This window comes from Bos indicus, chromosome 10 (assembly GCF_029378745.1).
Source record: "Bos indicus isolate NIAB-ARS_2022 breed Sahiwal x Tharparkar chromosome 10, NIAB-ARS_B.indTharparkar_mat_pri_1.0, whole genome shotgun sequence".
Classification (NCBI taxonomy): Eukaryota; Metazoa; Chordata; class Mammalia; order Artiodactyla; family Bovidae; genus Bos; species Bos indicus.
The window spans coordinates 44,313,795-44,336,343 of record NC_091769.1 but is presented as its reverse complement, the minus strand read 5'-3'; the positions used below and the strand labels follow the sequence as shown (position 1 = coordinate 44,336,343).

General features: G+C 39.9%; 1 protein-coding gene and 1 pseudogene across 5 annotated transcripts in view; both read right to left on the bottom strand.

The window, feature by feature from the left end:
* FRMD6 (FERM domain containing 6) overlaps window positions 1–22,549 on the bottom strand; it is a 107,604-nt gene that overhangs the window by 44,379 nt on the left and 40,676 nt on the right. Inside the window, exon 2 of one of the 5 annotated variants that reach the window (XM_070797410.1) lies at window positions 1,586–1,677. The exons of the other annotated variants lie outside the window; for them this stretch is intronic. The gene's annotated coding sequence lies outside the window, so the exon portion shown is untranslated. The remainder of the gene's footprint in view (window positions 1–1,585; window positions 1,678–22,549) is intronic. 5 annotated transcript variants of the gene reach the window in all.
* Window positions 1,684–22,549, bottom strand: part of LOC139185240 (histone-lysine N-methyltransferase SETMAR-like) — a 40,060-nt pseudogene continuing 19,194 nt past the window's right edge.

The window sequence follows — 22,549 nt, the reverse complement described above, 5'->3', positions numbered from 1 at the left end:
TAAGTCATGTCTGACTCTGTGACCCCATGGATTGCAGAACACCAGGCCTCCATGTCCTCTACTATCTCCAGGAGTTTGCTGAAGTTCATGTCTGTTAAGTCAGTGATGCTAACCATCTCATCTTCTGCCACCCTTTTCTCATTCTGCCTTCAATCTTTCCCAGCATCAGCATCTTTTCCAATGAGTTGGCTCTTCACATCAGGTGGCCAAAGTGTTGGAGCTTCAGCTTTAGCATTAGTACTTCCAATGAATATTTAGGGTTGATCTCCTTTAGGATTGACTGATTTGATCTCCGTGCAGTCCAAGGGACTCTCAAGAATCTTCTCCAGCACTACAATTTGAAAGCATCAATTCTTTGGTGCTCAGCCTTTTCTATGGTCCAACTCTCACACTCATACATGACTTTTGGAAAGACCATAGCTTTGACTATACAGACCTTTGTTAGCAAAATGATGTCTTTGCTTTTTAATATGCTATTTAGGTTTGTCACAGCTTTCTTTCCAAGAAGCAAGCATCTTCTAATTTCATTGCATAATCACTGTCCACAGTGATTTTGGAACCCAAGAAAAGAAAATCTGTCACTGTGTCTATTTTTTCCCCTTCTATTTGCCATGAAGTGATGGGACTGGATGCCATGATCTTTGTTTTTTGAATGCTGAGTTTTAAGCCAGCTCTTTCACTCTCCTCTTTCACCCTCATCAAGAGGCTCTTTAGTTTCTTTTCACTTTCTGCCATTAGAGTGGTGTCATCTGCATATCTGAGGTTGTTAATGTTTCTCCTGACATCTTTATGAATACCCACGTTTCAATTACTTGTCAATTTCCCTACTCAAACTTTAAACCCACATTATTTTAAGTTCCTTACTTCCTGATAAGCCCATTAATTATAAAGTTACTTCATTTCTTTTAAGAATCAGGAATCTCAAAAAAAAAAAAGAAAGAATCAGGAATCTCACATGTGGTATGGACATTCAATACTGATTTTCAGTTTTTAGAAACTACTGGATATAGCCTTTAAAACTGTGTCACCTTGGAGTAAAAGTTTGGACTTTACTTCAGTATAATCAGTTGGTTTGTCAGTTGTGATGAAGATCTCATACTCTTACCACAGGTTAACAACAGGGAAAGTGGGTACCATGGGTACAGAGGAACACTGTCCCGTATATCTAAAATGCACTGTCCTATATATCTAAAAGCATTCTAAAGTTAAAAAGTTTATTTAAAAAACCCTAGGTCACCAGAAATTTACTCCTTATACAACAGGTATAGTCTCACTTTGAATGGAAGATCCTTAATTCTGAGACTGTCACCCTAAAAAAAGTTAGGTGGTAATTTGATAAGAAAATTACTATAACATCAGCATGGTTAGTAGGCATATTTCAACAGTCAATAAGGTATTTTTATTACCTAACAAAAATAAGGCAAATAGTATCTTGAAAAGCTGGGTGGCAGACAGCCCTGTCTTTTAATTTAATCACTACAGATTCATGAAACTCAAATTATATCCACAGCATTGCAGTATTTACTTGGCATAAAGCAGAACACTAAAGCAATGGAAGATGTGCCCCCTACTCCCACGAATTCACCATCAAGTTAGGGATGTCACAGGGCCAGGACGCTTAGGATGATGATATTGTGTCCCTCCTTCCCATGAGCACACAGACTCCGATGGACACTCCTGGGAAGACATAACAGATGACAGCATTAGGTGTATGAATACTGTGGCTAACGTCACTATGGAATAAAAAGTACATAGTCTTTTACTCAATGTTTTCCTAAAAGTGATATCAAAATGGCTTTGTTGTTGTTGTTCATTTATTCATTCAGCATATACAGCTACTATGTGACAGGTGTTGTTGTAAGTGCTGAATACACAGCAATGAATAAAACAAATACTCAACTCTAATGGAGACAGACAATATATAATGTAGATAGTGACATGTACTGTGAAGAAAAATAAATTCAGAGTAGGTGAGAGAGCTGATGAAGATACTGTGGTCATGTGGATGCTATTTCATACAGGGTACTCAGGGGAAGCATTTCTAATATTTGAGCAGATATAAGAATTAAGAGAGCGATGTAATTTATTTCCTTTCTTCTTTCCTTCTTTCTTTTCTTCCTTCCTTCCCTCTCTCCCTTCTTCCCCCCATCCAACCCAGGGAAATTTTTTTCCAAATAGAGGGAACAATAAGTGCCAAAGCTCACTGATGCTTCAGAAAAGGTAAAATAACAGTAAAAACTATAGCTAACATTGACTACATACTTGTCGTGTTTAGTCGCTGAGTCATGTTTGACTCTTTCGTGCCCCATGGACTATAGCCCTGCAGGCTCCTCTGTCGATGGGATTTCCCAGGCAAGAATACTGGAGTGGGTTGTCATTTCCTTCTTCAGGGGATCTTCCTGACTCAGGGATCAAACCTGCCTCTCCTGTATCAGCAGGTGGATTCTCTACCACTGAGCCAAATGCTGATGTTAAGTACTCATGGTACATTAAAGAAAACCGACAACTCTTTGCCATGCTTCTCATGAAGAGGTAGGTAGGATCTATTTCCCTCTTCTCTTGAATCTGAGCTGGCCCTCTGACTAGCTCATGCTCAAAGCTCTGCCTCTGCTTGTAGTTGTTGTTGTTGTTATTATTATTATTATTTTGGTCTAGCTCCTCTATTCAGATCTTCTTAGAGCAGGATCACTAGTCTGTGAGAGTATGAGTGTGTGTGTGTGTATATGTTTAATTTTCAATGGCAGGTACATGCTGCTGCTGCTGCTAAGTCGCTTCAGTTGTGTCCAACTCTGTGCGACCCCATAAACAGCAGCCCATTAGGCTCCCCCGTCCCTGGGATTCTCCAGGCAAGAACACTGGAGTGGGTGGCCATTTGCTTCTCCAATGCATGAAAGTGAAAAGTGAAAGTGAAGTTGCTCATTGGTGTCTAACTCTTCGCAACCCCATGGACCGCAGCCCACCAGGCTCCTCCATCCATGGGATTTTCCAGGCAAGAATACTGGAGTGGGGTGCCATTTCCTTCTCCAATGCATGAAAGTGAAAAGTCAAAGTAAAGTCACTCAGTCATGTCTAACTCTTCTCGACCCCATGGACTGCAGCCCACTAGGCTCCTCCGTCCATGGGATTTTCCAGGCAAGAGCACTGGAGTGGTGTGCCACTGCCTTCTCCGTATATACTAATTAAAAGTGGCTTGACCGGTTTACTACACACATGTCCTTGGACAAGGAAGATTATACAGCAGGGGTTCTTAACCTTGGCACTGTTGACATTATGGGGCCAAATACTCTATGTAGTCAGGGGCTGTCCTGTGCACTGCAGGATGTTCAGTGTTCATCTCTGATCTCTGCCCACTAGATACACGGAGAATCCCCCTCAACTCCCAGTAGTGACAACCCAAAATATCACCAGACATTGCCAAATATCAACTTGGGGGCAAAATCACCCATTGCTCAGAACCAATCGTTGAGAACAAGTTTCCTTATAGAGTCACAACAGGCTGTTCTTACCATCCAGTTAATTTTTAAGCAGTGAAAGAAAAATGTTAGTCAGTTATGTCTGACTCTTTTGTGACCCTATGGACTGTAGCCCACCAGGTTCCTCTGTCCATGGTATTTTCCAGGCGAGAATACTGGAGTGGGTTGCCATTCCCTACTTCAGGGGATCTTCCCAACCCAGGGATCAAACCCAGATCTCCTGCATTGCAGGTGAATTCTTTACCAGTTGAGCTACCAGGGAATCAAACTCCTACCAAACACACATTTTCCAACTAAATGTCAGCAACTTAGTTTCAAACTTAGAAATCTGGCTTGAACCTTAAATTTTTCCACGGCCACTAGCTTCATAACAGTTTTGAAATTTAGCCTTCTTGAAACTTCAAGTTTTAACTCAGTGTATTGCCAAACTTCTCATGTAAGTAGACTTCCATTATTACCGGTACTCGCTGTTGGAAAGTCCTATAGTTTAATCCCAGTACCTAGAAATATAAAAACTGACCTGGAAATAAATGATACCTGATTATCAATTGTCTGTACGCATCAATGTGTCTGTACACTCTGTATTATGAGGACTTCTTTTTCTTAAGTAAGGTAATTTGCTTATAAGAGTCATTCTGGACCCACAGAGTTATTTTCCTCACGAGTAAGTAAACTGAACATTTTCTACTTCATGCCCTCTTTTGCAGTTACTGCTTTACCTAAAAAAGAAAGTAGCTGATATTTATCAACTATCCAGAGCCAAACCCTCTACAAAGAACATCAGATACTCTGTTGCTGTCTCTTTCTCACCTCTAACCACTGTTTTGGTAGATAAATGCTGCTGCTGCTAAGTCCCTTCAGTTGTGTCTGACTCTGTGCGACCCCATAGATGGCAGCCCACCAGGCTCCCCCATCCCTGGGATTCTCCAGACAAGAACATTGGAGTGGGTTGCATGTCCTTCTCCAATGCATGAAACTGAAAAGCGAAAGTGAAGTCGTTCAGTCATGTCCAACTCTTCGCAACCCCATGGACTGCAGCCTACCAGGCTCCTCCATCCATGGGATTCTCTAGGTAAGAGTACTGGAGTGGGTTGCCATTGCCTTCTCCGGTAGATAAATGAGGCACTGTGAAAAGCTTAAGATCACCTCCCATATGACTGAGCCTCAAATGTTTAGAAACAATATGGGCAGAATACTGATTAAGGAGATAGACTTAACCTCCCCAATCAGTGAAACCTAAATCCTATCTAGAATCTACAATATGAGCTGTATGACCTTGGGCAAGGAACCCAATCTCTGAGCCTGACTCTTCATCAGTAAAATATGTACTATTGGCCTGCTTGGATTATTGGTCAGATTAAACAAGATAATGATTATAAAGCACTAGATATCAGGTTGTTGGGGGGATACTCACTAAAATAACAGCCATGAGTTGCCAGCTCATGAGAAGATACGTCTACAAGTGACTGACAAAAATACATATCATCTAGAGATCTAAAATTTAGAGCCAGATGCAGCGTCAGGGCTAAACTTTGGAATGTCTACTTTGGGGTGGGGAAGTTAAGTGTATTGTTGGTTGTAAATGGGACAGCTGCATATTATAAGGTGATAACTCCTTTGAAATTTAATATATTGAAAAAGAAAATGTATGTATGTGTGTATAAGTTCAAAGTGTGTGCTGGCTGACCATAGGACAGGACGTAAAAAACATCTGTTTCCATCTGTTTGGTACCATCTCTCGACTGGGGAGTACCCCTCTTCCACCCAGTATTTCCAGGGGAGCTGTCAGTCACAGTGTATACTCTTCTGTGGAAGAGTGAAGAGATGATCTAGGCAGGGATGTGACTCAAGGCTGGTCTAACAGACTGCATCACTCTTCAGTCACAGAGCTTGGTCTAAAGGGTGAACATATAACCTAAGCAAGACCAGAATTCCTCCATGAAATCTGTAATACACACGGAGAAGGCTGCACCTCCTTCTGGATTGCTGTTTGTGAGAACGATATGACCCTAGAGCTGCTGGCAATCATCTTTATGTGGTAAGAACTTTCCTGAAGAAGAAAGCCATCACAGAGGAAAGAGAAGCTCAGAAAGCATTCTGATTACATCATTTGAACTTCTATGTCTAGCTATGTCTGAAGCCACAAACTATCCCAAGGAATTCCCATATGTAAAACTAATAAACTATCCTTTCTCTTCAGCTAATTCTGCCCCTTGCAACTAAATGAGTCTTTTCTAATACAGCCCATTCAATCAAGCTGATTTACCGCTTGATATATTCATTCATTAATTCACTGAATGCCTACTATCACTGGTTACCTGTACCAATATTTACTTGAAAAAGACACTTCCCTAAGTTTTAAAGTTTTTCTCAATTCTAAAACAAAGGAGATTATTCACCATTAGTAGAGAAGACAAAAGGCGGAAAAATAGATCTGAATAAATGAAAAGTTTAGGTGACTGAGTTGCTGTTCAGATACCACCACTCTCTAAGAGCACTACATAGAGTGAGTGCTTTATGGGTATAATGCACACGTTCATTTAAGGCAGACCGAGTATACAGGACAACTAATTCATGATAATAATTTTCAGCAACAAAAGAATATCTCATCTTGAATACTAATTTGTGGGTGAATAGTCCTCTCTTATTAAAGACCACTATGTGTTTTTAAAGAGCCTCTTGATGAAAGTGAAAGAGGACACTGAAAAAGCTGGCTTAAAACTCAACATTCAAAAAAATAAGATCATGGCATCTGGTCCCATCACTTTATGGGAAATAGATGGGGAAACAATGGAAACAGGGTCAGACTTTATTTTCTTGGGCTCTAAAATCACTGCAGTTGGTGACTGCAGCCATGAAATTAAAAGACATTTGCTCCTTGGAAGAAAAGCTGTGACCAGCCTAGATAGCATATTAAAAAGCAGAGACATTACTTTGCCAACAAAGGTCCATCTAGTCAAAGCTATGATTTTTTCCAGCAGTCATGTATGGATGTGAGAGTTGGATCATAAAGAAAGCTGAGCACCAAAGAATTGATGCTTTTGTACTGTGGTGTTGGAGACTCTTGAGAGTCCTTTGGACAGCAAGGATATCCAATCAGTCAATACTAAAGGAAATCAACCCTTAATATTCATTGGAAGGACTGAGGCTGAAGCTGAAGGTCCACAACTTTGGCCACCCGATGCAAAGAACTGACTCACTGGAAAAGACCCTAATGCTGGGAAAGATTGAAGACAGGAGGAGAAGGGGATGACAGAGGACGAGATGGTTGGATGGCATCATCAAATCAATGGACCTGAGTTTGGGCAAACTCTGGGAGATCATGAAGGACAGGGAAGTCTTGCCTTCTGCAGTTCATGGGGTCGCAAAGAGAAGGACATGACTTAGAGACTGAACAACAAAAACAACACACTATATAAGTAGCTGTGTATGAAATGCAGTTATTGTAATATACAGTTATTGTATGTAAGGTGTGAAAATATGTAAACGCATGTATGTATCTATTTTAAATATGTAAGTATACGTATTTCTTGTTTAGTCACTAAGTTGTATTCAACTTTTTGTTACCCCATGATCTGTAGCCCGCAAGGCTCCTCTGTCCATGGGACTTTCTCAGGCAAGAACACCAGAGTGGTTTGCCATTTCCTTCTCCAGGGGATCTTCCTGATCCAGAATCAGACCCATATCTTTTGCTTCTCCTGTTTGGCAGGCTGATTCTTTACACTGAGCCACCTGGGAAACCATATTATTTTTACATAAATAGCATGTATATGTAAATATGTATATATAATACAAGCAATAACTACACTTGAAAATATTTATTGAATCAATGGAAAGTTTAGGTTAGGAAAGAAGCAATATAATGTGCTGCTTAAGCTTGGCCCCTGGAGCCTGACTGCTCCAATCTGGATGCCAGCCCTGACACCTGCCACTGCCCCTGGGCAAGACTCTTTACTTCCTCATGTCAATTTTTCTCACTTCTGAAATGGAACTGTTGTGGACATTATTAATTGGGTTACTCATTTACTATGAGGTAACATTCCTGATTTCCTATTATGGAAAACAAGTGGAATAATTGCTTTTTGGTAATATGTGTTGGTCATTATCTATGCTGTCATTAATCATATCTTGAGTTCTACAAAAAACAGTATTTCTCTCCTATTAGTAGCTAATAGATTATTTCATTTTTGTATTTAACCGATGAGGTTTGCTGTATCTTGGGGCTGGGAATGGAAAGAACCTTCCAATTGAAGTAGATGTGAATTGGTGCCAAGTACTGCTCATCATACTTTACTGAATAAAATTATATGGCTAGTCTTTGGCTATAGAAAAGGGAGAATATAGGCAAGACAGGCAAAGAAGCCTTGGATTGCAATAAGGAAAAAAAATAAGTAAAATCATGTATCCATAAGCTGCAGTTAGCACTGTAAATTACTGCAACCAGCATGAGTTTGTAGTAAGAAGCATAAAAATGTTCCTACCCTTTGATCCAGTAAGCCAACTTGAAAAATGTATAAGAAGGAAATAACTGAACCAAAGCACCACACTTGATCAAAAGCACTCAGGGAACCATTATCTATCAGGGTACAAACTGGGAAAAAAATCTAAATAGTCTAACAACAGCAATGGATTAGTAAATTATGGTATATCTAAAGTAGTATCAATAATAAAAAACTGCATTTACTCAGCACAATCCCCTCAAATCACAAATACCAGCTACAGCCAAAAATTACCCTGTTTCACTACATATATAGTTCTGTTTATAGAACAGAACTTTCAGGAATAAAGAACTTAGAAAAAAAAAGATGACAAGTATCACAAGCAGTCAGTCAACGAACAAACATAATCCAACTGGATTTGAGTCCAAAGCACTTCATTAAAGTTTACAACTTTTTGTCTCTCACACCATTTCTAAACTCTGGCCTTTAGAGACTTTATAATCTCTTTGAAGTGTTGAAATTAACAGAGTAGAAACAATAGAGAGAAATACAATTATATTTTAAGTTAAATGCTAAACTGAGCAGTAAAATAAAGATTGTGGGATTTGAGAAAAGGCTGAGAACTGAGGGAAGTGCAGCATTTAGGCCAATTTCATGGAGGGAGGGGAAATGATTTGTATCCAGTAGAGACGAGAAAGAATTAAGGGTGGAGAACTACAAAGTTAAGACCCTGGGTGGGGAGGGAGGTAGGAGACAAGCCTGCAAGGCCTGATGAAATCAGGTCATGGAAAACTCATCATGAGACACTTTCTTCAGTACCCTGAGGGGCTTCTGAGTCATGGGAACATCACACAGTGGGTCGTTTTTTTCAAAGTTGTGCTCTGTGGTATTCAGAACCCTAGGCTTTTGAATTTCTCCTTCTTTAGCATTATTTTTTGCTATGACCATACTCATTTTATCCATTCAATTACAGAGGCAAAGCAAAGGACAATGGTAACAGTGATGTTAGGGGAAATGAAACTTCCACTTTTTTAAAAACACATGAGATTAAAAACATATTTCTGCAAAGCACCATTCTGGTATACTCTCCCTAAACAGAACAGTTATAAGCATAATTCTTTTAATCAATAATTACAATGGCTTCCCTCCGGAGTTCATAAAAGAAGTAATGCAGATCTTTAGAGTTATTTTAAATATTTTTAAAAGTCTAATAAAATTGGCATATGTACCCATGGTGATATCTCAAGGGAAATTAAAAGATCATTCACTTAAGTAACTTTATTATTAGGTTGGTACAAAAGTAATTGTGGTTTTGAACAAGGAATTTTAAATCATTATAACTAGGCTCAAACACATCTTTATTAATCAAAATAGGAACCATTACAAACAACACATTTTTTTTTGCCAGGGAGAAATAGGTTTGTTTATCCCTGAAGCATAAAAATCCATACTTCAGGATTCAGTGAACTCTTGAAAGCATTTTCTGCCTCCTGCTGGTTATGGAAGCGTTTTCCCTGCAAAAAGTTGTTGAGATGCTTGAAGAAGCGTTATCAGTTGGCGAGAGGTCAGGTGAATACGGCAGATGAGGCAAAACTCTGTAGCCCCATTTGTTCAACTTTTGAAGTGCTGGTCGCGTGGCATGTGGCTCAGCATTGTCACGCGGAAGAATCGGGTCCTTTTTGTTGACCGGCTGCAGGTGTTGCAGTTTTCCGTGATCACATCAATCTGCTGAGCATGTTTCTCAGATGTGATCGTTTCACGGGGATTCAGAAAGCTGTAGTGGATCAGACCGGCAGCAGACTATCAGTGACCATGACCGTTTTGGGGTACAAGATTGGCTTTGGGAAGTGCTTTGGAGCTTCTACTTGGCCTAACCACTGAGCTGATGGTTGCCAGCTGTCATTTAAAATCCACTTTTCTATTTCCAGTTTTTTAAGGGATCTCCACACTGTTCTCCATAGTGGCTGTACTAGTTTGCATTCCCACCAACAGTGTAAGAGGGTTCCCTTTTCTCCACACCCTCTCCAGCATCTATTATTTGTAGACTTTTGGATCGCAGCCATTCTGACTGGTGTGAAATGGTACCTCATAGTGGTTTTGATTTGCATTTCCCTGATAATGAGTGATGTTGAGCATCTTTTCATGTGTTTGTTAGCCATCTGTATGTCTTCTTTGAAGAAATGTCTATTTAGTTCTTTGGCCCATTTTTTGATTGGGTCATTTATTTTTCTGGAGTTGAGCTGTAGGAGTTGCTTGTATATTTTTGAGATTAGTTGTTTGTCAGTTGCTTCATTTGCTATTATTTTCTGCCTTATGATCCAGCAATCCCACTGCTAGGCATACACACTGAGGAAACCAGAAGGGAAAGAGACACGTGTACCCCAATGTTCATCGCAGCACTGTTTATAATAGCCAGGACATGGAAGCAACCCAGATGCCCATCAGCAGATGAATGGATAAGAAAGCTGTGGTACATATACACAATGGAGTATTACTCAGCAATTAAAAAGAATACATTTGAATCAGTTCTAATGAGGTGGATGAAACTGGAGCCTATTATACAGAGTGAAGTAAGCCAGAAAGAAAAACATCAATACAGTATACTAACGCATATATATGGAATTTAGAAAGATGGTAACAATAACCCTGTGAACGAGACAGCAAAAGAGACAGTGATGTATAGAACAGTCTTATGGACTCTGTGGGAGAGGGAGAGGGTGGGAAGATTTGGGAGAATGGCATTGAAACATGTAAAATATCATGTATGAAATGAGATGCCAGTCCAGGTTCGATGCATGATACTGGACGCTTGGGGCTAGTGCACTGGGACGACCCAGAGGGATGGTATGGGGAGGGAGGAGGGTTCAGGATGGGGAACACATGTATACCTGTGGTGGATTCATTTTGATATTTGGCAAAACTAATACAATTATGTAAAGTTTAAAAATTAAATAAAATTTAAAAAAAATCCACTTTTCATTGCACATCACAATTCAATCAAGAAATGGTTTGTTGTTTCATAGAATAAGAGACTCCAAAACGACCTTTTTTTTTTTGGTCAGGTCAGGAGGCACTACTTATTGAGATTTTTCATCTTTCCAATTTGCTTCAAATGCCAAACGACTGTAGGATAGTCGACATTGAATTCTTCAGCAACTTCTCATGTAGTTGTAAGAGGATTAGCTTCAATTATGGCTCTCAGTTGGTTGTTGTTACTTTCCAATGGCTGGCCATTGTGCTCCTCATCTTCAAGGCTCTCATCTCCCTCGCAAAACTTCTTGAACCACCACCACTGCACTGTACATTCGTTAGCAGTTCCTGAGCCAAATGTGTTGTTGATGTTGGGGGTTGTCTCTGCTGCTTTACAACCCAGCTTGAAGCTGAATAAAAAAACTGCTTGCATTTTTTTTTGTCTAACATCATTTCTACAGTCTAATAGAATACAAACAGCAAGTAATAAGTCATTAGCAAAAAAACATAAAGAGAGAAATGTGCATTCAAATGATGTATATAACATAACCACATGTATTTAAGAATCTATTCCAATATCATATGGCAAAGTTCAACAGTGCAAAACCACAATTACTTTTGCATCAACCTAATATCATTTTAAGTGCTTATTTTGACAGCACAATTAGTTTTACCTGCCAGATTAAAAAAAAAAAAAGGAAAGAAAACAAATGACTGAAATTTATTTTGATAGACAGTTTTTCCAAACCTAAAGCCCAGGAAGGTGGGAGGGAGGAAGGATAACAAGTAATCCTTAATGGCTGAAACACTGGGATAGATTTAGTCATTATATATACATTTAAAAAATAAACTTAGTAAGAAAAAAAAAAACAGACCTTCCTTCTGTCTAGTCTCATTCTAGTCATGTTACCTCCTCTGCTATACCTCCTCACTGTGTTCTAATCTAGATTTCCAAACGTCTTGTCTCATTCTTTAAATCTATCACCCCCGCAAAGCTGCCAGAGTGAACCTCATGAAACTGTACTTGCACATCACACCCAGCTCACATACTTCGGCGACGCAGCAGCTCCACAGGACAGCACCTGAACTCTGAGGCACAGCCATCTTCCATCATCAGGCCCCCCTCTTCCCCAGTGTGACCGCTCAAGTTGTATACTGTCAAAATTCTTTCCTTATGGTTCCCTGAGCAAGTCTTGCTCTCTTATTTCCATGCTTTTGACCACGGTGTTTCCTTGCCTATTATTTCACCCATTTCCAAAAGAACAAAAGCAAAGCGTTTTCGTTCTCCCTGGAAAACTCAAGACACAGGTCTGCGAAGCACGTCTCCACATCGGCAGGCAGCTGAGGAGTGTTTCTCCTGCATTTCTAATCACCTCTGTGCTTGCTGGTGAGTCTGCTTCCCAAAGAGTACTGGGAGAATCTGCTAGCATCTCTAGGTTTCTAATGCCTACAGTAGTCCTGGGTCTGTAATAAGCACCCAGGAAAGGTGCCCTTCCCTGGTGGCTCATATGGTGAAGAATCTGCCTGCAATGCAGGAGGCTCAAGTTCGATCCCTGGGTCAGGAAGATCCCCTGGAGAAGGGAATGGCAACCCACTCCAGTATTCTTGCCTGGAGAACTCCATGGACAGAGGAGCCTGGTGGGCTACAGTCCCTGGGGTTGCAAAGAGTTGGACATGATTGAGCGACTAACACTATTACACTACTGAGTTGTGTTGAGTAAATTATTTAGAAATTCACCAAAAATGTGAATGAATTCCCTAGCAATTAAGATTAAAATTAGGTTCTTTAAGAAGAACCCACCCCAGCAAAGGGTGTCAATACTGGTTACAGCTTCTTGAATATTTTCTCTATGTTAATTACAGGTGAAAGGGGGCACCTTTTTTTTTCTTGTCTTTAAATTTAGTGAACAAACATAATGTCAGTACTGTCAACAAAGTAGTTTGGGGGAAAGTCTCCATGTGTATCAGGGTAAGCCAACTTGTGTGAAAGCAAACATATATAAAGATACATCGGGTGGGATGCACTAAGTTGCAAGTATCCAAGATACCTAAATTGCACTTGGACTCTGGAGCCACACTGCCTGGGTTGGACTATTTATTAGCTGTATGATCTTGGACCAGTCCCTTCACCTCTCTACATCTCAGCTTCCATATCTGTAGAATAGAAATAATAACTGTATCTACCTTAAAGGATGCTATAAAGCATATGGCAAGCCCTATATGAGAGTTACCTACTGATATTTAAACTAGTTAAATGACATAAGGGGAATTTATAAAAACTAAAGTAACTTAAAGCTTAGAAGTAGGATGTGTAAGCTTGTGGGTGGTTTGATATGGTAGCTTGATATGTCATCCAGGGCCTAGTTTCTTCTTGGTACCTTGGAATAACTCCACTTTAAGGCTGGCATCTCTCAGAGTAGCTTAATCAACCAGAATGCAGAGGCAAACAAGAGTACTGATACTCAATCTGACTGGATGTCTTGGGTTACAAGCTCTCTATCACTGGACAGAGGGGCATGGACTCCGCAGATTAGCTAAGGCCTCCCAAGGCCCACTTCCAGAGCCAGAGGTGGGAGCAACTTCCCCTGAAGTGCGTGGACATCAAAACAAAAACACGGGTACCTTTGGGAAGTTGGAAGATGAGGGGAGACGCTAGATAAGCAACCAACAAGAAGAAAAAAGGCAACGGTGAAAATTCATGAATTTCAAACCACATAAACTTTATTTTTTCATAGTCATCTGTATTCAAAAGTCATATCAGGTTTAGCAACCAGGCGCAAAAATTCCTTTCAGCCAAGATGAATTTTTAGCATGACACAGCCAACAAAAAGTGCTGTTCTCAGGGAAAATCCCCCAACTTAGAAGCATCTGCTTCTAATTTCCACAATGAAATCTTTGATTCCTTCATTCATGGGACTTGCACTCAATTCCCTCTGACACAGGAACTGCAGTTTTCTAGATAATAATTTTGCTGTGAAATTCTCATTATCTGGTTGAGATGTTTAAAGAATGAATTAAGTGTTTGAGAAGTTGCTAGCTTTCTTATAACACTGTGAAATGATTTTACATGTCATGAAATGGTTCTTAATAACAAGAACGAAATAAACATACAAACTGGAAATGTAAAAATCCATTGGCAGAATAGGAAAATACAAAGTACAGTACACAAAAACAATTCAGTAGCAAGCAGTGAACTACAGCTGTACATCAGCAAGTACGAATCCCCAAAACTGTGTTGAACAAAAAAAGCCAACTTGCAAAAGACTTTATATGCTATGATACTTTTCTATGAAGAGAAAGTTCAAAAAAATCAATGATTCATTTAGGAATACGTGTGTGTGTGTGTGTTTGTATGGTAAGACTACAAAGAAAGGCAAAGGAACAATTAACTTTAAAATTGCAATAGTGGTCCTGAGGGATGTAAGAGGCTGGGGTAGGGAATGTCTACAGAAACGGGCAGGGACTGCCAAGGTGCTACAGAAAGTCTTTTTCTTAAGCTTACAAGTAAATACAATGGTGTTCTTTCATAACTATTACTGCTTAAAATGCACTCTACTATGTACATTTCACAATTTAGCAAAGTTAAATAAGTCAGAGGTACTGATGTTAAAATACTGTGAATAACCACATACTACTGATTAAAAAGTTATGTAACAACAAGTTATACAAGAGTTAAGTCAGAACTCAGAACCAACCAACAATGCATCCTGAAAGGAATTTAGGATGAAAAAACAGAAGGAGGCATTCCCTGTTTTAGATAAACAAACTCATAGAGAGTTAGCTGCATATCTCGGGAAGAATTTCAATGACCCCAGATTCTTGTATCTTCTTACAACGGCACTAAAATCATTAACTTGTGATATCTGTTTTTTGATAGACCATTCAGGTATGATCTAAATCAAATCCCTTATGATTATACAGTGGAAGTGAGAAATAGATTTAAGGGCCTAGATCTGATAGAGTGCCTGATGAACTATGGAATGAGGTTCGTGACATTGTACAGGAGTCAGGGATCAAGACCATTCCCATAGAAAAGAAATGCAAAAAAGCAAAATGGCTGTCTGGGGAGGCCTTACAAATAGCTGTGAAAAGAAGAGAAGCGAAAAGCAAAGGAGAAAAGGAAAGATATAAATATCTGAATGCAGAGTTCCAAAGAATAGCAAGAAGAGATAAGAAAGCCTTCTTCAGTGATCAATGCAAAGAAATAGAGGAAAACAACAGAATGGGAAAGACTAGGGATCTCTTCAAGAAAATCAGAGATACCAAAGGAACATTTCATGCAAAGATGAGCTCGATAAAGGACAGAAATGATATGGACCTAACAGAAGCAGAAGATACTAAGAAGAGATGGCAAGAACACACAGAAGAACTGTACAAAAAAAGATCTTCACGACCCAGATAATCATGATGGTGTGATCACTGACCTAGAGCCAGACATGCTGGAATGTGAAGTCAAGTGGGCCTTAGAAAGCATCACTACGAACAAAGCTAGTGGAGGTGATGGAATTCCAGTTGAACTATTCCAAATCCTGAAAGATGATGCTGTGAAAGTGCTGCACTCTATATGCCAGCAAATTTGGAAAACTCAGCAGTGTCCATAGGACTGGAAAAGGTCAGTTTTCATTCCAATCCCAAAGAAAGGCAATGCCAAAGAATGCTCAAACTACCACACAATTGCACTCATCTCACATGCTAATAAAGTTATGCTCAAAATTCTCCAAGCCAGGCTTCAGCAATATGTGAACCGTGAACTTCCTGATGTTCAAGCTGGTTTTAGAAAAGGCAGAGGAACCAGAGATCAAATTGCCAACATCCGCTGGATCATAGAAAAAGCAAGAGAGTTCCAGAAAAACATCTATTTCTGCTTTATTGACTATGCCAAAGCCTTTGACTGTGTGGATCACAATAAACTGTGGGAAATTCTGAAAGAGATGGGAATACCAGACCACCTGACCTGCCTCTTGAGAAATCTGTATGCAGGTCAGGAAGCAACAGTTAGAAGTGGACATGGAACAACAGACTGGTTCCAAATAGGAAAAGGAGTACGTCAAGGCTGTATATTGTCACCCTGTTTATTTAACTTATATGCAGAGTACATCATGAGAAACGCTGGACTGGAAGAAACACAAGCTGGAATCAAGATTGCCGGAAGAAATATCAATAAGCTCAGATATGCAGATGACACCACCCTTATGGCAGAAAGTGAAGAGGAACTCAAAAGCATCTTGATGAAAGTGAAAGTGGAGAGTGAAAAAGTTGGCTTAAAGCTCAACATTCAGAAAACGAAGATCATGGCATCCGGTCCTACCACTTCATGGGAAATAGATGGGGAAACAGTGGAAACAGTGTCAGACTTTATTTTTCTGGGCTCCAAAATCACTACAGATGGTGACTGCAGCCATGAAATTAAAAGATGCTTACTCCTAGGAAAGAAAGTTATGACCACCTAGATAGCATATTCAAAAGCAGAGACATTACTTTGCCAACAAAGATTCGTCTAGTCAAGGCTATGGTTTTTCCTGTGGTCATGTATGGATGTGAGAGTTGGACTGTGAAGAAGGCTGAGCACCGAAGAATTGATGCTTTTGAACTATGGTGTTGGAGAAGACTCTTGAGAGTCCCTTGGACTGCAAGGAGATCCAACCAGTCCATTCTGAAGGAGATCAGCCCTGGGATTTCTTTGAAAGGAATGATGCTAAAGCTGAAACTCCAATACTTTGGCCACCTCATGCGAAGAGTTGACTCATTGGAAAAGACTCTGATGCTGGGAGGGATTTGGGGCAGGAGGAGAAGGGGACGACAGAGGATGAGATGGCTGGATGGCATCACTGACTCGATGGACGTGAGTCTGAGTGAACTGCGGGAGTTGGTGATGGACAGGGAGGCCTGGCATGCTGCGATTCATGGGGTCGCAAAGAGTCGGACATGACTGAGCGACTGATCTGATCTGATCTGTTTTTTGTGATTAGTAGTAATGTTTTACCAAGATATATGCTTGACTATCTGTATTTCCTAGCCCCCAAATTCATATATACTGGCTCCTCTCCTGCCTCTTCAGAACAGTTTACTCAGAGCTACCAAGTGGCTATTTCCTGGGCTATACAGTTCTCAGTGAGAATAAAACTTAAACTGACAAACTCACAACTCTCACGTTGTGTGTTTTTACGTCAGTAATGGATTGTGCATGGGCTTCTACTACTAAATGAAAAAGCAATGCAATAAAGTACAATCAAATGAAAATCTTACCAATGAATCAGATTTTAAAGATGGCCTAGTCCAACTCCAGTACTCTTGCCTGGAAAATCCATGAACGAAGGAGCCTGGTAGGCTGCAGTCCATGGGGTCACTAAGAGTTGGACACGACCGAGCGACTTTACTTTCACTTTTCACTTTCATGCATTGGAGAAGGAAATGGCAACCCACTCCAGTGTTCTTGCCTGGAGAATCCCAGGGACGAGGAAGCCTGGTGGGCTGCCGTCTATGGGGTCACACAGAGTCGGACACGACTGAAGTGACTTAGCAGCAGCAGTCCAACTCCTTAATTTTATAGGTTAAGAAACACACTTCAAGAGAATGACTGGGCCAAGATGATACCAGTAGGTTTAGGGAGCTGGTGTGCTTTTCTTTCCAGAGTTTTTCTTCTCTGAGTTCTAGCAAAAACTCTCATGGGGAAGAAACAATTAAAACTAGTCTCTTTTCAGAGAGCTCATATTTTATACATTTGAGTAAAAAGTTAAGAAACATGCTAAAATGATTCACTCAAGTAAACATATCCAAATGCTAGCAAAACCTGCCTCTAATCCTACTAGTTGTAGAATTTTATATGTCAAAAAAATTTTTTACAAAGCCAGAAAAGGACTTTGAAATGCCAAGAATCCAATTTTACACCTATACATATAAATTATGGGCCAAAATTATTTCGGCTGAGCACACCCAAATGAGCAGTATTACCTGGACACACCCTCACACTCGCACACATACTATGCATGTGTTAAATGTGCAGAATGGTGTGACATGAGACTCACAGGGCCAGGCACACTCTACAGTAAAAGATCAAAAGCACAGTCTATAGACTTCAAAGTAAAAGATTCCTCTGGACATTCTAATGAGGCTCTATAGTGCTACAGAAGTCTTAATTTAACATTCCTTTGGGGGTTTTACCATAACTATGTAAGTTAGAAACAAACTGTCACACAAATACATAAAAACACCTGAAAATATCAATTTAAAAAGTCAAAGAAAAACAGTGATTATTTTAATCATAAAAAAACCCTTCTTAGAACTCTGATTTACAGTTTGAAAGACCCTTAAGAGAAATGATAAATGTTTGTTTTACACATGGCTTCCTTTTTTAGACTGAAGTATAGCTAATTTACCATATTGTAATAGTTGCAGGTGTAGAGCAAAGTAATTCAGTTATTTATACATGTATATTTAAATACATATTTAAACATACATAAACTTACATATATATTATTTTTCAGGTTCTTTTCTATTATAGGTTATTATAAGATATTGAATATAGTTCTCATTGCTATAGAGTAAACCCTTGTTATTTGTCTATTTTATGTATAGTAGTGTGTATCTATTAATCCCAGACTCTTAATTTATCCCTCCCCTTTTCCTTTGGTAACCATGGCTTTGTTTTCTATGTCCGTGAATTCATTTCTGCTTTGTAAGTAAATTCATCTGTACTAATTTGTAGATTCCACATGTAAGAGCACATAATGTTTATCTTTCTCTGCCTGACTGACTTCACTTAGTATGACCATCTCCAGGTCCATCCATATGTTAGAAAAGGCATTATTTCATTCTTTGCATAGTTTACTAATATTCCATTGTGTATGTGTGTCTGTCTCTGTGTGTGTACACACCACATCTTCTTTATCCATTAATTGGACACGTCCATTCGACACTTAGGTTGCTCCCATGTCTTGGCTATTGTAAATAGTGCTGCTATGAACACTTGGGTGCTCGTATCTTTTTAAACTAGTTTTTGTCTTTTCTAGATATATGCAGAATATACATATATATATATATATGCAATATACATATGCAATATATATATATATGTCTTTTCTAGATTTATTATAGTTTTATAAAATATTTACCACTGCTATTGTCATATAAGGATTCATCTCTGACACACTAAAAGACATCATTTCTAACAAAGATTTCAGTACCATTTCAGTTACCAGAGACCAACAATCTAAACTTTAAAAACATGTCCCACCCACCTCTAGCAATGGCCACAGGACTGAAAAAGGTGAGTTTTTATTCCAATTTCCAAGAAGGGCAATGCCAAAGAATGTTCAAACGACCATTCAATTCCTCTCATTTTCACGGGCCAGCAAGAAAATGCTCAAACCAGGCTTCAACAGTATGTGAACAAAGAACTTCCAGATGTACAAGCTGAATTTACAAAGGGCTTCCCAAGTGGCACAGTGGTAATGAATATGCCTGCCAAGGCAAGAGACGCAAGTTTGATCCCTGGGTTGGGATGATCCCTGGTGGAGGAAATGGCAACCCACTCCAGTATTCTTTCCTAAGAAATCCCACAGAAAAAGGAGCTTGGTGAGCTATAGTCCATGAGGTTGCAAAGAGTAGAACGTGACTGAGCACATATATGCACAGAGGAACCAGAGATCAAATTGCCAGCATCCGTTGGATCACAGAAAAAGCAAGGGAATTCTAGAAAAACATCTACTTCTGCTTCACTGACTATACTAAAGCCTCTGACTGTGTGAACCACAAAAAACTGGAAAATTCTTCAAGAGATGGGAATACCAGACCACCTTATCTACCTCCTAAGAGACCTATATGCAGGTCAAGAAACAAGTTAGAACCAGACATGGACTGGTTCAAAACTGGGAAAGGAGTACTTCAAGGCTGTATATTGTCATCCTGCTTATTTAACTTATATGCAGAGCACATCATGTGAAATGCCAGGCTGGATGAATCAAAAGCTGGAATCAAGACTGCCAGAAGAAATATCAATAACCTCAGATATGCATATTATACTATCCTAATAGCATGTATGGATGTGAGAGTTGGACTGTGAAGAAGGCTGAGCACCGAAGAATTGATGCTTTTCAACTGTGGTGTTGGAGAAGACTCTTCGAGACTGCAAGGAGATCCAACCAGTCCATTCTGAAGGAGATCAACCCTGGGATTTCTTTGGAAGGAATGATGCTAAAGCTGAAACTCCAGTACTTTGGCCACCTCATTCGAGGAGTTGACTCAGTGGAAAAGACTGATGCTGGGAGGGATTTGGGGCAGGAGGAGAAGGGGACGACAGAGGATGAGATGGCTGGATGGCATCACTGACTAGATGGACATGAGTCTGGGTGAACTCCGGGAGTTGGTGATGGACAGGGAGGCCTGGCTTGCTGTGATTCATGGGGTCAAAAAGAGTCGGACACGACTGAGCGACTGATCTGATCTGATCTGATCTAATAGCAGAAAGAGGAACTAAAGAGCCTCTTGATGGAGGTGAAACAGGAGAATGAAGAAGTTGGCTTAAAACTCAACATTCAAAAAATTAAGATCATGGCATCCAGTCCATCACTTCATGGCAAATAGATGGGGAAAAAGTATAAACAGTGGCAGATTTTATTTTCTTAGACTCCAAAATTATCTCGAGGTTGACTGCTGCCATGAAATTAAAAGACGCATGCTCCTTGGAAGGAAAGCTATGATAAACCTAAACAGCATGTTAAAAAGCAGAGACATCACTTTGCTGACCTCAAAGCTTTGGTTTTTCCAGTAGTCATGTACAGATGTGAGAACTGGACCATAAGAAGGCTGAGCACTGAGAAATTGATGCTTTCAAACTGTGGTGCTGGAGAAGACTCTTGGGAACACCTTGGACTCTAGGAAGAAGACTCTAGGGAATTCAATTCTAAAGGAAATCAACCCTGAATATTCAGTGGAAGGACTGATGCTAAAGCTGAAGGTCCAATACTTTGGCCACCTGATGCGAAAAGCTGACTCACTGGAAAACACCCTGATGCTGGGAAAGACTAAGGGCAGGGGGTGACCGAAGATGACATGGTTGGGTGACATCATCGACTCAATGGACATGAGTCTGAGCAAACTCTAGGAGATAGTGAAGCACAGGGAATCCTGCATGCTGCAGTCCATGGGGTCACAAAGAGTGGGATTTAGAGACTGAACAACAATAACCCACATCAACCCCACCCCCCATTCCCCTGATGCATCAACAAATCATTAGCCAATCTACTCTAAGGAGATGGAAGTGGCCAGTATTATTCTGGAGAAACATGAATCCAAGACTGTTAAGACTGATATGGGGAACTTCACTGGGAGTCAGGGCTGCAGCCTTAGGTCTTTCCTAAAGGAATCATCGATGAGAAGCTGGCTCTCCTCTACCTGCCATCCAGTGTTTAATTCCCGTAGCTTCTGGAAGACAGCTACCATGAATTTGTCAGTTTCATCAAGTGTGCAATCTCATTTTCCAGTGGTACTTAGCTATATACTAACATTCTATTTCCCATATACCAATCCACAGGCCTTATTTCTGGAACTTCTCAACTAGGACTTTGAAATAAAATAAGAACCAAGGTCAATTAAATTATTACCCACATATTCCAAAGGGAATAGAAATAAAAGCCACTTAATATTGAACCTCTGGGATTCCTGGTGTGTGAAGTCACAAACCCCAGTAGTGAATCACTAAATAACCCATTTGACCTGCCTATTCATTGGATTTTCTGGTCTGTGCTGTGTAACCCCCTTGCTTGTTGCCAAAAGAGAGCACTCCTTCTTACAGTAATCATCCTCTAAAGCTGTGAGAAAGACTTAAAGATTGATTTTTAAAGGGTGTGGAGGAAGGAAATCAGAATTACACCTTACCCTACACTAACAACGTTAGTCTTCTATGAAAAATGGAACCACAGCGTGGTCTTGAAGGTTAATGTTAAAAACAAACAAGCAAACCAATCGAACAAACAAACAGGAACCACCCTGCCTCTGCTCAGGACTGCTTTTCTATACATCCCTAACCATGCTGAGAAGGCACCTACCTAGTCCTGAGACTGACCTACACACTTTTATCCTAGAGAAACCAGATGAGCAGTTTACTCCAAGGTCACACTCCATCACTTTTAGCAGGACAAGTGAATAAGACCAATAGTACGTCACTGCATTACCCCCCACAAAAGGCTATATTTTGCCAATAATTGCCGTGGAATCATCTCATCTTAGGTCCAGAGGCAAAACTATTCAAGTGTTCAAAAAACATTCATTAGAAGAGAGGTGTTTCTTTTGCTTCATGACTCTTATTTGGAAGAGTGAATTAAAAAAACATGGTATTGGTCCTAGACACAGGCTTTCTAGGGAAGGCTGGAGAAGAATTCCTTTTCTAACACAAGATTTGGAAACTTGTAAGTTATCTACTGGCTTTCCAACTTCAGTAAAAGTCTCAGGAAATTCAGGAGATAAAATTCTATACAGCTGAAATTCTGTCAAGACTCTTTCAAAAACATCTTCCAGTTAGAGTCAGGAATTAATCTGCCTAGAATTTGGAAATTATTTGCTCTAAGAGTGTAAGAAGTCATGACAGTTCATGAAAAACCTACAGCTAATATTATACTTAACACTGAAAGACTGAATGGTTTTCCCCTAATACTGGAAACAAGACAAGGA